This window comes from Panthera onca, chromosome C1, assembly GCF_046562875.1.
Source record: "Panthera onca isolate mPanOnc1 chromosome C1, mPanOnc1 haplotype 2, whole genome shotgun sequence".
Taxonomy (NCBI): Eukaryota; Metazoa; Chordata; class Mammalia; order Carnivora; family Felidae; genus Panthera; species Panthera onca.
Window position 1 is genome coordinate 83859209 of NC_138346.1, and position 12306 is coordinate 83871514.

The 12306-nt window shown below is 36.8% G+C and overlaps 2 long non-coding RNA genes across 2 annotated transcripts in view; both read left to right on the top strand.

Moving 5' to 3' along the window:
* Positions 1–1344, top strand: part of LOC132673631 (uncharacterized) — a 38893-nt gene extending 37549 nt beyond the window's left edge. Inside the window, exons 3-4 of the long non-coding RNA XR_009608135.2 lie at positions 942–1055; positions 1157–1344. This is a non-coding gene — a long non-coding RNA (uncharacterized LOC132673631). The remainder of the gene's footprint in view (positions 1–941; positions 1056–1156) is intronic.
* Positions 1345–8036: 6692 nt separating this feature from the next.
* The window catches only part of LOC144617058 (uncharacterized), a 379073-nt gene continuing 374803 nt past the window's right edge, over positions 8037–12306 (top strand). Inside the window, exon 1 of the long non-coding RNA XR_013557064.1 lies at positions 8037–8417. This is a non-coding gene — a long non-coding RNA (uncharacterized LOC144617058). The remainder of the gene's footprint in view (positions 8418–12306) is intronic.

Genomic DNA, 12306 nt, shown 5'->3' on the forward strand with positions numbered 1-12306 from the left:
GGATTCAAACCCTAGAAATCTACCTCTAGAGCTCATGCTCTTAACTGTTCTGCAAAATTGCTTTTTGATTAGTAGTTCTACCTTTGCTAAGTGAGCCTGGTCAATGTTTTTTATTTTATTTTTCAATCTTTTCAAATTATCTGATATCTGCTATTGCTACTCTCACAAAGTTGTTTTCAGGATTAACTGAAATAATATATTTAAGAGCACTTTAAAAGATAATGTGCTCTTCCAATGAGGTGATATTATTACTTTGTATACAATGGTTAGTTACTCAGAGCAATGGTCCATTAAATGGTCAGCAATGAGTGCATTTGGTATACTAATAAACCGAACCACCATAATAGGCTTCTTTTAGATGTACACACATTAGTTCTTCCCAGAACTCATGAGCAAGTCAAGGCTCAAACTGCCACTGCACACAGTTATTTGGAGATACATGGGCATATTTCTGGAAACAGGGAGGAACTGCTGTAATTGTTTGCACATGCAGACATTGTCTCAAATTATGATTTTGCTATTTCAGAGATTCCCTTGTCATAACTACCAAAATGACACAAGCAGTACTTTTTTGTAATCTCCATATTTGACGCATGAAAGAAGACTTAATTCCTGTTTGAATAAACAACATAATAAGGTTATTGAGATTAGAGACCATTACTATATAAAATTATGTCTAAGTGGCAGATATAATTAACATTGGATTGTAATTACACTAATTACAAGTCACATTAAGACACTCCAGTAATGACAAAGTGAGAACCCTATAATTGAATGGAATAAGTAGGGAAACATGCTGCTCACACTAATTACCTAAATGAGCTAATATGTCTTCAGAGTGACAGTCTTGCTCAATGTTATTATGCAGACAAGGCAGTTGAGTGAGGTATTTTTTGAAATATATATATATTTTTTCCAGTTTTTCCCTTTATTCTCTCCAGGACCTATTTCAAAGCATCACCAGCTTCAGGATTTCTCTCTTGAGCCAAAGAAAAGTAGAGCTTTCTCTAACCTTCTTACAAAAGAGCACATACAGCCCAGATCCGTAGACCTAGGTAAGACTTAGATCTTAGTGTGTATGGAATGAACTGAGCACTAGCTGGTTCCTTGGATTGGCTAATGCCCTCCAATTTCTCCTCTGTCCTGTCTTTCCCAGTTTACCAGATAAAGCAGCTCCAGCTTCCTGTGTATTTTGCAGCATTGAGAACAATCATGTTGTGGGTTCCGAAGTACCAAACATGGCTTCCGCTGCCCGGCCCCAGAGAGGCCCTGGAGAGTGATAAAATTTGAATTATTCACAGCAATTAGTACCAGCACTGCACTGGGACTCACATCTCAGCCCAAGCTTTTAAGTGAGAATATAAAATAATACTGGAATATGAATTCATGGCACTGTGAAAGTTTATTTTTTGTTGTTTCTTTTCCCTCCTCAAATACCTTTCCTCTTTGTACTTCTAACTATCTGGGGCACTGCTTGGGTAAGGTTAAAAAAAAAAAAAAAAAAGGAAACAGGATGTAGCTATTTAAAACCTTAAAAGAAGATATTTTGTTTTTAAGGCAGGGATATCACAATATGTGGGAAACTGAATTGATGCACTTATATTGATAAATAATGCTGAGTGGAGCTTTTTTTTCTCTTCTGTTGGGGAAGAAAGGAAATGGTATCAGACATGCCTTTGTCAGTGGGGCTTTCAAACTGTTTCTGTATATAAGTCTTTTTCCTGTATTAATGAGATTTCCTTCTCTTTGTCCAGAAACTGCAGTTTTGCCTCTAAAGATCCAGGTTTACGTGTTTCTAATACAAAACACTAAGCCAAGTGTGCAAGGTTCATTAATAAGTAGATACTACATTAGTCCAAATGTGGCAATTTGGCCCGCCTACCCTGTTAATATTTGGTGTGTAACTCAGAAATAATGACTCTGTTCTCTTGAAAAATTCTACTTCCAGGTTTTGCAATTCTTGCAATCAATCATTTTATTTCAAAACGGATTTAGTGTTGAATTTGAATTAGGGGCTATACTCAATTAATTCTTTAGTTATATAAACTCATATAATAAAGCATTAGGAGTTTACATAAGAGGGTGTTGATTGAAATAAATAGAGTTGGAGGCCAGCCTTCCACTAATGGCCATGCAAGTCAGAGGCTAATGGACCTGGCCATATTTAATCTAAGACAAGGAGTGGGGTGATTAAGATTTTATCCTAGCACTATCCTGTTCTCACTGATGATTTTGCAAATTACTCATACCTCTGTTTTTATAAGATGGCAATTCAATGGTTCTTTGCAACTTCTTTAGAGTCCTGAGGCTTAAAGCAGCCCAAGAACTTTTTGCACTTTATGTCACTACCTCTAGGTAAAGAATTAGCCAAGTTGGCAGAGCAAGCAGATACCCAAGACTAGAACCTTTCTGTAAAGACCCAGATAGTAAATATTTAAGATTTTTGGGGGTCACATTTGATCTGTGTGTATACATATATACATAGATAGATAGATAGGTAGGTAGATAGATAGATATGTGTGTATGTATATGTATATATGAGTATATATATGTGTACATACACATATATATATTATAACTCTTTAAAAATGTAAAAACCATTCACCATTCTTGGCTTGCTGGGCTTTAAGCTTTTGGGGCTGTAAGAGGCTACAGGTAGAATTTGGGCCACAAAGCCAACTCCTGCTCCACAGTAATGTAATTGAACATCTATCACATTGAAGAATTGTTCTTTAATAGGAACTAAATATAAAAGTCCTTCAGTCAACTCTTCCCAATGTACTGAAAAATAAAATGTAGACGATAGATATTTAAAGTTACAGACATTTTTTGTTTTGTTTTGTTTTTTCTATTTATACTTGAACCAGTTGCTCTACTGGGCGGATCAAAGCTTAAGAGAGGAGAGGCAGTTTTCACATAGGCTATGGGAGTGACCTTGTCTGGGTCAGAGCCAAAGTGAGGTGAGGAGGGCAGCTGTGCAAAACTGGACATGACAGACTGCTTATACACAGAGGGTGGATCAAATAAGTAACTATGTTAAGGATAAGGTGACCCAGGTATCAGAAGAGAGTTATACATATATGGAAAGGAATAAAACCAGAAAGAGCCCTTAATTTTCAGTACATATAGATACATAAAGAAATACAGAATTATATAGATATAAATATAGATGTAAATTATGTGTAAATATAAGAATATATATACATATGTGTGTATATACACATACACACACATAAGTATACATATGTTTATACATATATAGCAGACCTGGTACCCAGATTGCTGCTTCATAATATCATGAACAGACCTAGTGCCTAGACTATGGCCCCATAATATCATTTTCCATTGAAAGAAACCAACGCTCCTAGGATAAATGGTTGATTCCAGAATAGTTGATTGAGGCAGGGCACATTTCAGTCTAAAAAATCTTTCTTGTCCCAGGAAACATTAAAAAAGGCCCCAAAATGATTGGGTAATGTCAAAAAGATCCAGAAACCAGTTTGAAGGGACTCCCACCAGACAAACCAGTGATAATTCCAGCATCAAAAGGAAAACATGGCAGTAAGAATAGTACTTATTTGAAAAGTTACGACCATTTGATACATTAAACATTTGAGGAAAGATGGGAAATTTACATGGTTTTAAAATAGATCCCTACAAAATATGCATTTATTACCAAGGAGGCTAGGAAGAATTACTTTATGGAGGAAAAGCCTGACAGACACCACCTTGATCACTGATTAAAGTGAGCATCGTCAGTCCTGAGACAAGTCCAAATTGTATGCCATTTAATAGGATACAGTTAGGAAAGTGTGATATTTTCATCAAAAACATAACTTGAATCTAATCATGAGGAAACATTAGACAAACCTCAACTGGAGAATATTTTACAAAATAACTGGTTCTAAAGTCTTCAAAAACACAAGGTCATGAAAGTCAAGAAAGGACTGAGAAGTAATTCCCTTGTGAAGAATAAAGAGATATGACAGCTAAATGCAACACATAATTCTCAACTAATTATTTTCCTATAAAAAACATTGTAGGGACAATTAACAAAACTTGAATGGGGTCTAAAGATTAAATGATAGTAATGTATCAACGTTAGTTTCCTCATTTTGATTTTTGGAGTGGTTATGTTGGAGAATACCCTCGTTTGTTGGAAATGCACATAAAAGATGGGGCATTAGGTTGGTAGATTACTCTCAAATGGCACAGAGAACAGAAATGCTTGTTCCGTACTTACAAATTTTCTATAAGTTTGAAAATGTTTTATAATAAGAAATAGTTTTAAAATGCCTTATAAATATAATACAGTGAATTAAAAATATAATTAAAATGAGCTTTCTAGGGTGCTTTCCTATAGAAAGATAACATTGTGGAGTGTGGATTTTGAAAGTCTGTAAAATCTGGATTGGAATTTGATTCAAACATTTGATAGCTGAATGGTTTGAGTTAGGCCACTTAACCATCTTACAAGTTAAATGTACCTGATATTATCTATAGTGTAGTGCTATTAATAAATGAGAGAAAATTTACTTAATGGGCCAAATATAGTGCTTAGAACATAGAAGGTACTCACTAGAAGCTAATAATAATAGAGATAAATTGTAGTAATAACAGTAACAGTAATAATAATAATAATAATAATAATAATAATAATAGGAGTAGTATTGTCAATGATGTTAGCAGCAATATTGATGGTAGCAATCGACTTTTTACTACCATAGTAGCGGTAGCTGTTGTTGTCACCGGCGCCATTAATTATCATGATCATCGTGGGTCCTCTCCAGGAGGGCTGACCTTGGTGGTCTGCTATATGAAAGAGCTTCAGTAATCATGATCCATCATGGGAAAAAGACGTTATCAGGCAAGAGGATGTGAGGGGAACAATTATATGGATGGAAAACATCTTCATTATCAAAGGTGAGTCGATACCTAGAAAGAATCCATGGTATGAGTATGTCCATCCAATGAGCCCACTCTCTTACTAAACATTGTAGAAAAACACTTGGTTCCACTCTGGCTTTCTCCAACATCCACTCCAACACACATAGATGTGAAATTCCTACACCCCGTGTCAAGCACACTGATTTCCTTATCTTCTGAAACTTGCCTGTCTTCAGAGTATTGTGTGTGTCAGAAGACATATCGGTGCCAAAGCCAGTTGAATATCTTGAAGTTGCCACAATAGACCAGTGCAGGATTTTCCATATTCCTGCTCTGATATTTGAACTATAATTCTACTAATCTAAATTCTCAATACTCAAGATAGATTTATATGTATTAGGACCTCTTATCTAGACTTTTTAAACATGCTGTTTCATATTCCTTTTTTACCCTCTGGGTTTCAATATGTTGTATTTCAGGGAATAGACCTTCAGTCAATGTTTTTGTGTCTAATAATATTATACTTAAAGACTTTTCCAGGGGCACCTGGGTGGTTCAGTCAGTTAAACATCTGACTCTTGATTTTAGTCAGGTCATGTTCCCAGGGTTGTAGGATCAAGGCTTGGGTCATGATCCCAGGGTCATGGGATCTAGTTCCACATCACTCTGGGCTTGGAGCATGCTTAAGATTCTCTCTCTCTCTCTCTCTCTCTCTCTCTCTCCCTCCCCCACCTTGCACGCATGCTCTCTCTCTCTCTCTCTCTCTCTGAACAAACAAGCAAACAAACAAAACCCCAAAACCACCTTTCCAGAGATCATCACTTGACTTTGTGGTGGACCAATAATGATTTATAGTCTGGGTCCCTGTGTGAAAGTCCATTTGTATGTATTACCATTTATGATGAAGAAAGTGGACGTCCCATTTAGGCTTCATGTTCCCTAGGCTTATTTTTCCCAACACTTCCAGATACGTGCAGTCAAGTCTTCCAAATACATACTCAATATTCTGCCTGATTCTGAAGCATTTTTTACTAAACCAGGATATATAACAAGTGCCTCCATCCCTCCATCTGACAGGACTTGGAATTAAGACTCTGAGGTGAACATTTGACTTAGTTGTGACTGACAGGCTTTCCTATTGCTTCCCCAATATCTTTGCTGCCAAGCAACCTATAACCAGAGCCCCAGGAGCATTTCCTATGAGTCTGTGCCTCTTCATACCCCTTTTCTTCTCTTTCCTGTCCGCATGTTGGCTCAGTCCAAAGGCTTGGATTTCTGTGTTTCCTGCTCTTTGCTTCAGGCTGGAGCTCAATCTCATAGCTGGAGTACTATAATAGTTTTTCTTGTGCAAGCCCTTTCCACCCAAGAGTCCTGCGCTCTGTATGCAGTCCAGGCTGTTGATTAGTCCACTACCATCTCTGACAAATATTTTCAAATAAAACTTCTTTCCTACAATAAAAAGTAAAGTATTTTTGAAATGTGGTCTGAATTAGATTCCTTCATTGATGTTTGGTGCATAGGAGTGCTCCTTTGGGACCCCCTATGATAGATTTCTCTTACCACAACTAATCCACTAGGTCCTAACTTCCTTATCCTTCCTGCTCTCCCATTGCTTTTTAAGTTTACTCTTGCCTGAGTTATGACAGTTGCAGGCAAATCAGCAGTCCCAGCCCTCACCTTGCCACAGTACTTTTAAGGTACATCCTGGTACTACATATTATTCTATCCACCAAGTGTTACTTTAAATGGCCTTATACTTGAGACACCACTGATGGAATCTACTAAGATGCTATTCCACATTTTAGTTCCTCTCAGGGCTCCAAACACAGTTAAGAACAGGATTCAAAGTTAAATCCTCACCTTCTAATTATGGGAAAGTTACTTATTTCACCTCTGATCCTGGCGGACATGAGAGTAATGTAGCTAATAGTTCATACATCACAGGTTCTTAAGTATTGATAACAATAGCAATGTATCAAGTGCCACCAAATGCCAGATGGTTTACATACATTATTTCTAATTCTTAGAATAATACTGCACTGTGAACTATATTCTCATTTTATAGATGAGGAAATTGAGGCGCACTCAGTTTGGTTAGGTAATTTGCCCTGTCATCACACTAAGCAAGTGGCAGAGCTGGAATTCATTTTAAAGGTGTGGCTGACTCTTAAATTCTAGCATATTTCACTACTCTTGCACCTCTGATGGGAAGGTTTCTTTGAAAAGAAACAAAGAGACACATTTCTCTGTGGCATTTCCTGTTTTCCTATTTCAAACATCTTTTTAGTTGCCGAAGAGTTGCCAGGATCAAAGACATAATTTATGTATTGAACTGCTGCAGGCTAGAAAGAAAAATGCATTTTATCATGCTTAATCCTTTAACTCATTCACTACGGGTATTTAAACATTTCCAGTGAGGTGTCAATAGACATATTTAAACGAGAAGGCATAAAGACTGGACATGGGTGGGGCGGAGGGACGTGTGGGGCGGAAATGGTGAATTCCTAAGGTTCCTAGCCTGTAATGCATCAGATGTTGCACAAAATGGTAAGAAAAATAAAGTTTTTGAGGTCCTGGGGAAAGGAAGTCTTCCAATGTGCTAGAAACCTCTTCAAGACAGCGTTTGTGACTTTAGTCTTCAAACTGTTTCCCTAAGTATTTTTGATCTTGACCTCTTTATTTGGTTGATAGCATTTTTTTAATACTTGTAATTATTTTATTATTGTTTTATTTTTTTTCAATCTCCTTTCTCCTTTGCTGTAATGGAGATTCAATAAAGACCACGATCATGTTACATACTGAATGGCACAGAGTAAGTGCTCATTAAGTAATTTTTTAGTGGGGAACCCCAGCCCTCCCCTCCAGCCTCTGATGGATGGTCGTAGTATTCCCGCCTGCTGCCTGAAGCCACTGCGCAGGTCCGCTCAGGGGCCAAGCGTAATCCCAGCGTGTGGTTTGCTTTAGCCCGGCGCTGAAACCGCGGCTCCCTGGGAAACTGGGCGTGGCCAAGAAGGGTGCCGCCCCTAGCCGGTCTTCCAGCCGGTGGGGGGGAAAGTGGAGCTTGGTTGAGGTCCCGTACTGTATGCTTTCCAGCGCCCGGTGGGAGGGCCACTGGAGTGAGCCTTGCAGTCTTGGGCGCAGGCAGGGGAACCGCAAAGTTAAAAAAAAAAAAAAAAAGTTAAATGAATATGACAAAAGTGCAAAGAAGATCCCCTCCCTTTGTGAGAAGATCTACCACAGGTATCGCCAGAGTAAAATTCGCGTACTTCTATGTAAAGGTCACCAGGGAAAACAATACAGTGCGTGATACGTGTTATTAATGCTCCTTCTGTGCACTTCTCATCACAGAAACAGACTCGAGAAGGGGATGTGCTGGCATCACACCTACAAAGGCGAGCAGGGAGGGGAACAGGACGGGGTAGAGCTGAAGAAATGGGGCTGCAGAAGTTGTTGAATTTGGCCCAAGTGGCCAGGCAGTCCCAGGCGCCATTCACAGGTTGTGGACAATTAGCAGATGCTTCTTTTTCCAGGTAAGTCCAATCCCACAGGTATAGGCTGTGTTTATACTGAGTCAGATGGTGGTGGCGTCATAGCAGTATGACCAGGGGATTTTGGCCAGGGGATGGCTCCTCTCTTCTTGAGAGCCAGGACTCAGTGTTCCAACATTCCAGGGAAGATACTGGTAAAAATTAAGAAATGGTGGTTTGCCTTTGAGTTCCCCTGAGTCATCAGCACCCATCGGTGATACACTATACCTGACCCTGTGGCCTTTAAATCATGTTATAATATTTGAGTGACTAGGAAAATATTCACATCAAATAACTGATAAAAAGGGTTATACAACCATATGCACCATATAAGGCAAAATATCTCTCTATTTTTATCTGCAACTATATATGAAGATCCATATGAAGAGGAAAATAACAGATTGGGAAGAAATGCATGAAGATGTTATTAGTGGTTATCTCCAGGTGGTAGAATCTCAGGTGATGTATAGTTTCATCTGTGTATTTTCCAAGTCTTCTGTAGTTAACATGGATTACTTATAAAAAAGAAAAAGCAAATATTGAAAAAAAAAACACAGAGAAAGACTCCACTAGGCAGAATAAATCTAAATAAATTAGACCATGCAGGTAACTGTTTTCATTTTTTTGTTTCTGGTCCATTGGAGTGGACTTCCTGGATCTTTTTTGGACCTCAGACTGCACTTACCCCCTGCTGACTCAAAACCCAGCCTTTATGCTCACAGGTCAAACCTCTTTGAGCGTCTTACAGTGTATAATGATGAAGGTGCTCCTCTCCTGCTCTTCTGTTTACCTCCGCATTCAGTGGTGGTGGACCCAATAGGCCTACGCTTTGGCTTTGTTCCAAGACAAAGAATCTGGCAGGGAAACAGAGGCAGATTTCACACTTTGGCAATGTCCCCCTGATCTCTGCTACCCCAGGTGTCAGACACCTTCAAGTGGAAATCTTTTAACTAAGAGTCCCCCATGGCAGCTCCCTTAGGCTTGTATGTGTGTAGTGGAGGGGATGCTGGGATTTGGTGGAAATGTGAGAAATCAAATATTGAATCTGTTGGTTTATTGAGAAGATTAAAATGGCTGGTTTAGAACCAAGGATGAGCCTAGTCCTGCAGTTTTTCATGAAGCTGGAAAAGGCAAACAGAGTAGTCTGTTCTGTGTTTAGACCATTTCCATCAACCTCTCTTGCCCTTTGCTCTTATTTTCCCAGTTATACCTGTCCTTTCCTACCTCATAAGAGAGTCTGTTTGTCACATTTTCCTCTTAATTAAAATGTACAAGTCCTATATTTTATTCTTCTAGGTCCCTGCCAGGTAACTGATTACTTGAATCTAAGTTGAGGTGTTGATAGCTGATAAGAAAAATGTGTTAGATGTGTTAATGTGTATGCTGGTAACATTGACATTTCTTCAGTGACCTTTAGAATCTTAGGTCTACTGAGCATTTAAGACATGAGGTGCTGTAAAATAAAATGTGTGTGTATGTGTATATATATATATATATATATATATATATATATATATATATATGAGGGCAAACAGGATAACCCCAGATAACATATTATACTCTCTAATTGAATTCAACATTTGGCCAGTTCAGAGCAAATTCTCTGGAATCAATGATGTTTACCTCTGATTTGGTATAATACCTTATATTTAAAACCTAAATCTAAAAAAATGTTACTGGTTATTTGAGAGGAGTTTTGGTGTTGAATTTCAAAGAAAATATATATATATGTAAGATACATAGAATGTTGTATATATATGTATCTATATGGCTCCATTAAGGTGTTATGTACTCTCTCCATCAAAGGACTAGTAATAATGGAAGCAGTGGTAGCTGTGACATGGTATATTTAATAATGTATCCTTATGCACGTTAGTCAAGGATAGAGAATTTAAGTTGGCTCAAAAAAAACAAAACTGTGAAATTCAACGATAAAACCTTTAATCATGCTTAAAAGGTCAATTGAAATGGGCTGATTATAGTTAGTAATTAAGTGGTCCTTAACCTATACTGTGCTGCTTTTCTTTGGTGGAGCTTCGTTTTGGGGAAATTACATTTAGATTTCTGATTAAGTCTTTTTTTTTTTTTTTTTTTTTTTTTAGAATTAGGAAGAGAACAACAGTCACCACTTTTTTTTTTTTTTTTTTTTTTGGTTACAGTAATTTATGCTTTGTCTCATCTTCTCTTTGCTTTAACTTTTGTTTGGCTTGATTGTCTATGTCATTTTACTTTAATGCATATATCAATTTTTCCTTTTATATCCTTTTAAGATACAAGTCTGTCCATTTTTATTTGGCTGTTTCATTGTAATTCAGTGTGTGTGTGTGTGTGTGTGTGTGTGTGTGTGTGTATATCAGTTTGAAGTTTAAAAGAGTAAAAAAAATGAGATCAGTTTTAAGGTTTGTGAAAATCACTTCATTTCTATGTTTGTCTTATGTAGAAATTAAGAATAATAGTGTCTGTCTTTTCGTATCTCAAAGTGTAGTTATATAGTTCACAATGAGATAATAAAACAAAGTGTTTTTAAAAGTATAAAATCCTGTTTAAACGTAAGAAAGACGTTACTTATATTACTTTTATTTTTCATAGTTTTGCTTTTTAAATTGTACATTTTAACTGTTGGTATGTTAAACTGTCCATTTTTCCTTTCCTGTTGGTGAGACAATATCTAAAGATAACGTGTCTACCTATTTTTATGTAAGGATGTACAAGCATATATACAAATATTTTCCTTTAATTTTTTCATATAGTGTAAGCTTTTCATTTTGACTCTCAGTGAATAACGATTCCACATTTAGCAGTCTGATTAACATATATGTGCTTTGTCTTTATAAAATTATGGTGAAGAATTTAAGTTATAGTTCTTTAAAATGAAATAATACATATTTCATTTCAATCTGATTAGGATTGTAACTATTCTTGTTTTGTCATGTGGTTAGAAGACAATAGAACTTGTACTTTGGGGAACTAAATAAGTAAAACAAATTAATTTGCCACTAGGCAAAAGTCTCTATAAAAATATGACCATTCTGCAAAATACTGGGAAAATATTGAACATGAATTTGAAATCAACAATTTTAAGAAATTTTTATTTCCCTTTGGCATTATGCTTTATTGATCTATTAAGTAGGTCAGTGAGCATCCAATCTCTTTAACTAAGACATCCTATGCCACATAATCCCAGTACAGTTCTTGAGCCATTTAAAATGAAAGAATAAGCAAAGAATTAGTGATCTATAGGATTCTAGGGAATGGTTGGGCAATTTTATTCTTCAAGTGTTAGGAAAATTCATATTGGTAAATACTATATTAATACAAAAATGCATTCACGTTTTTTAAGAGACTTAAAATAATTAACTGAACTCTTTGGCTAATGCTTGCCCCTGTAATAAATCTGTCATTTTTTTTTTTTTCTTGGAACTCTACAGTTAAAGGAATTTCTAAAGTCTCTGCAAATGCGACCTCATTTAGACAACTATTTTTAAATGTTTGCCAGAAAATAAACAGGAAGCAAATCTCAAAGTAATTTGAAAAAGTCAGGAAGATATTCTCTTTCCAAGAATCTAACTCAGTTACCGCTACTCTCCCTGTCCCTATTTAATACTCACACAGGTTTTTTGTTTAAAGAACCACATGACAACTATAAATTAAGTGGATTTCAGCACCTCCAGATACCTCAAAACAAAATCACCCAGATTCTTCTCCCTCTCCTGCCACACCATCCTCCTACTGTTAAATGGAGAGTTGTATATGCTGCAAGAGACTATTTGATCATTGAAGAGAGACAAAATGTTCTGCTTTTCAGCACATTTTAATCCACAGCTGGTGCACAGATTGGCATAGAGTATATGTTAGTTTTAGCTGTGAATTTTTTCAAGTTGAGGTTGCCTAT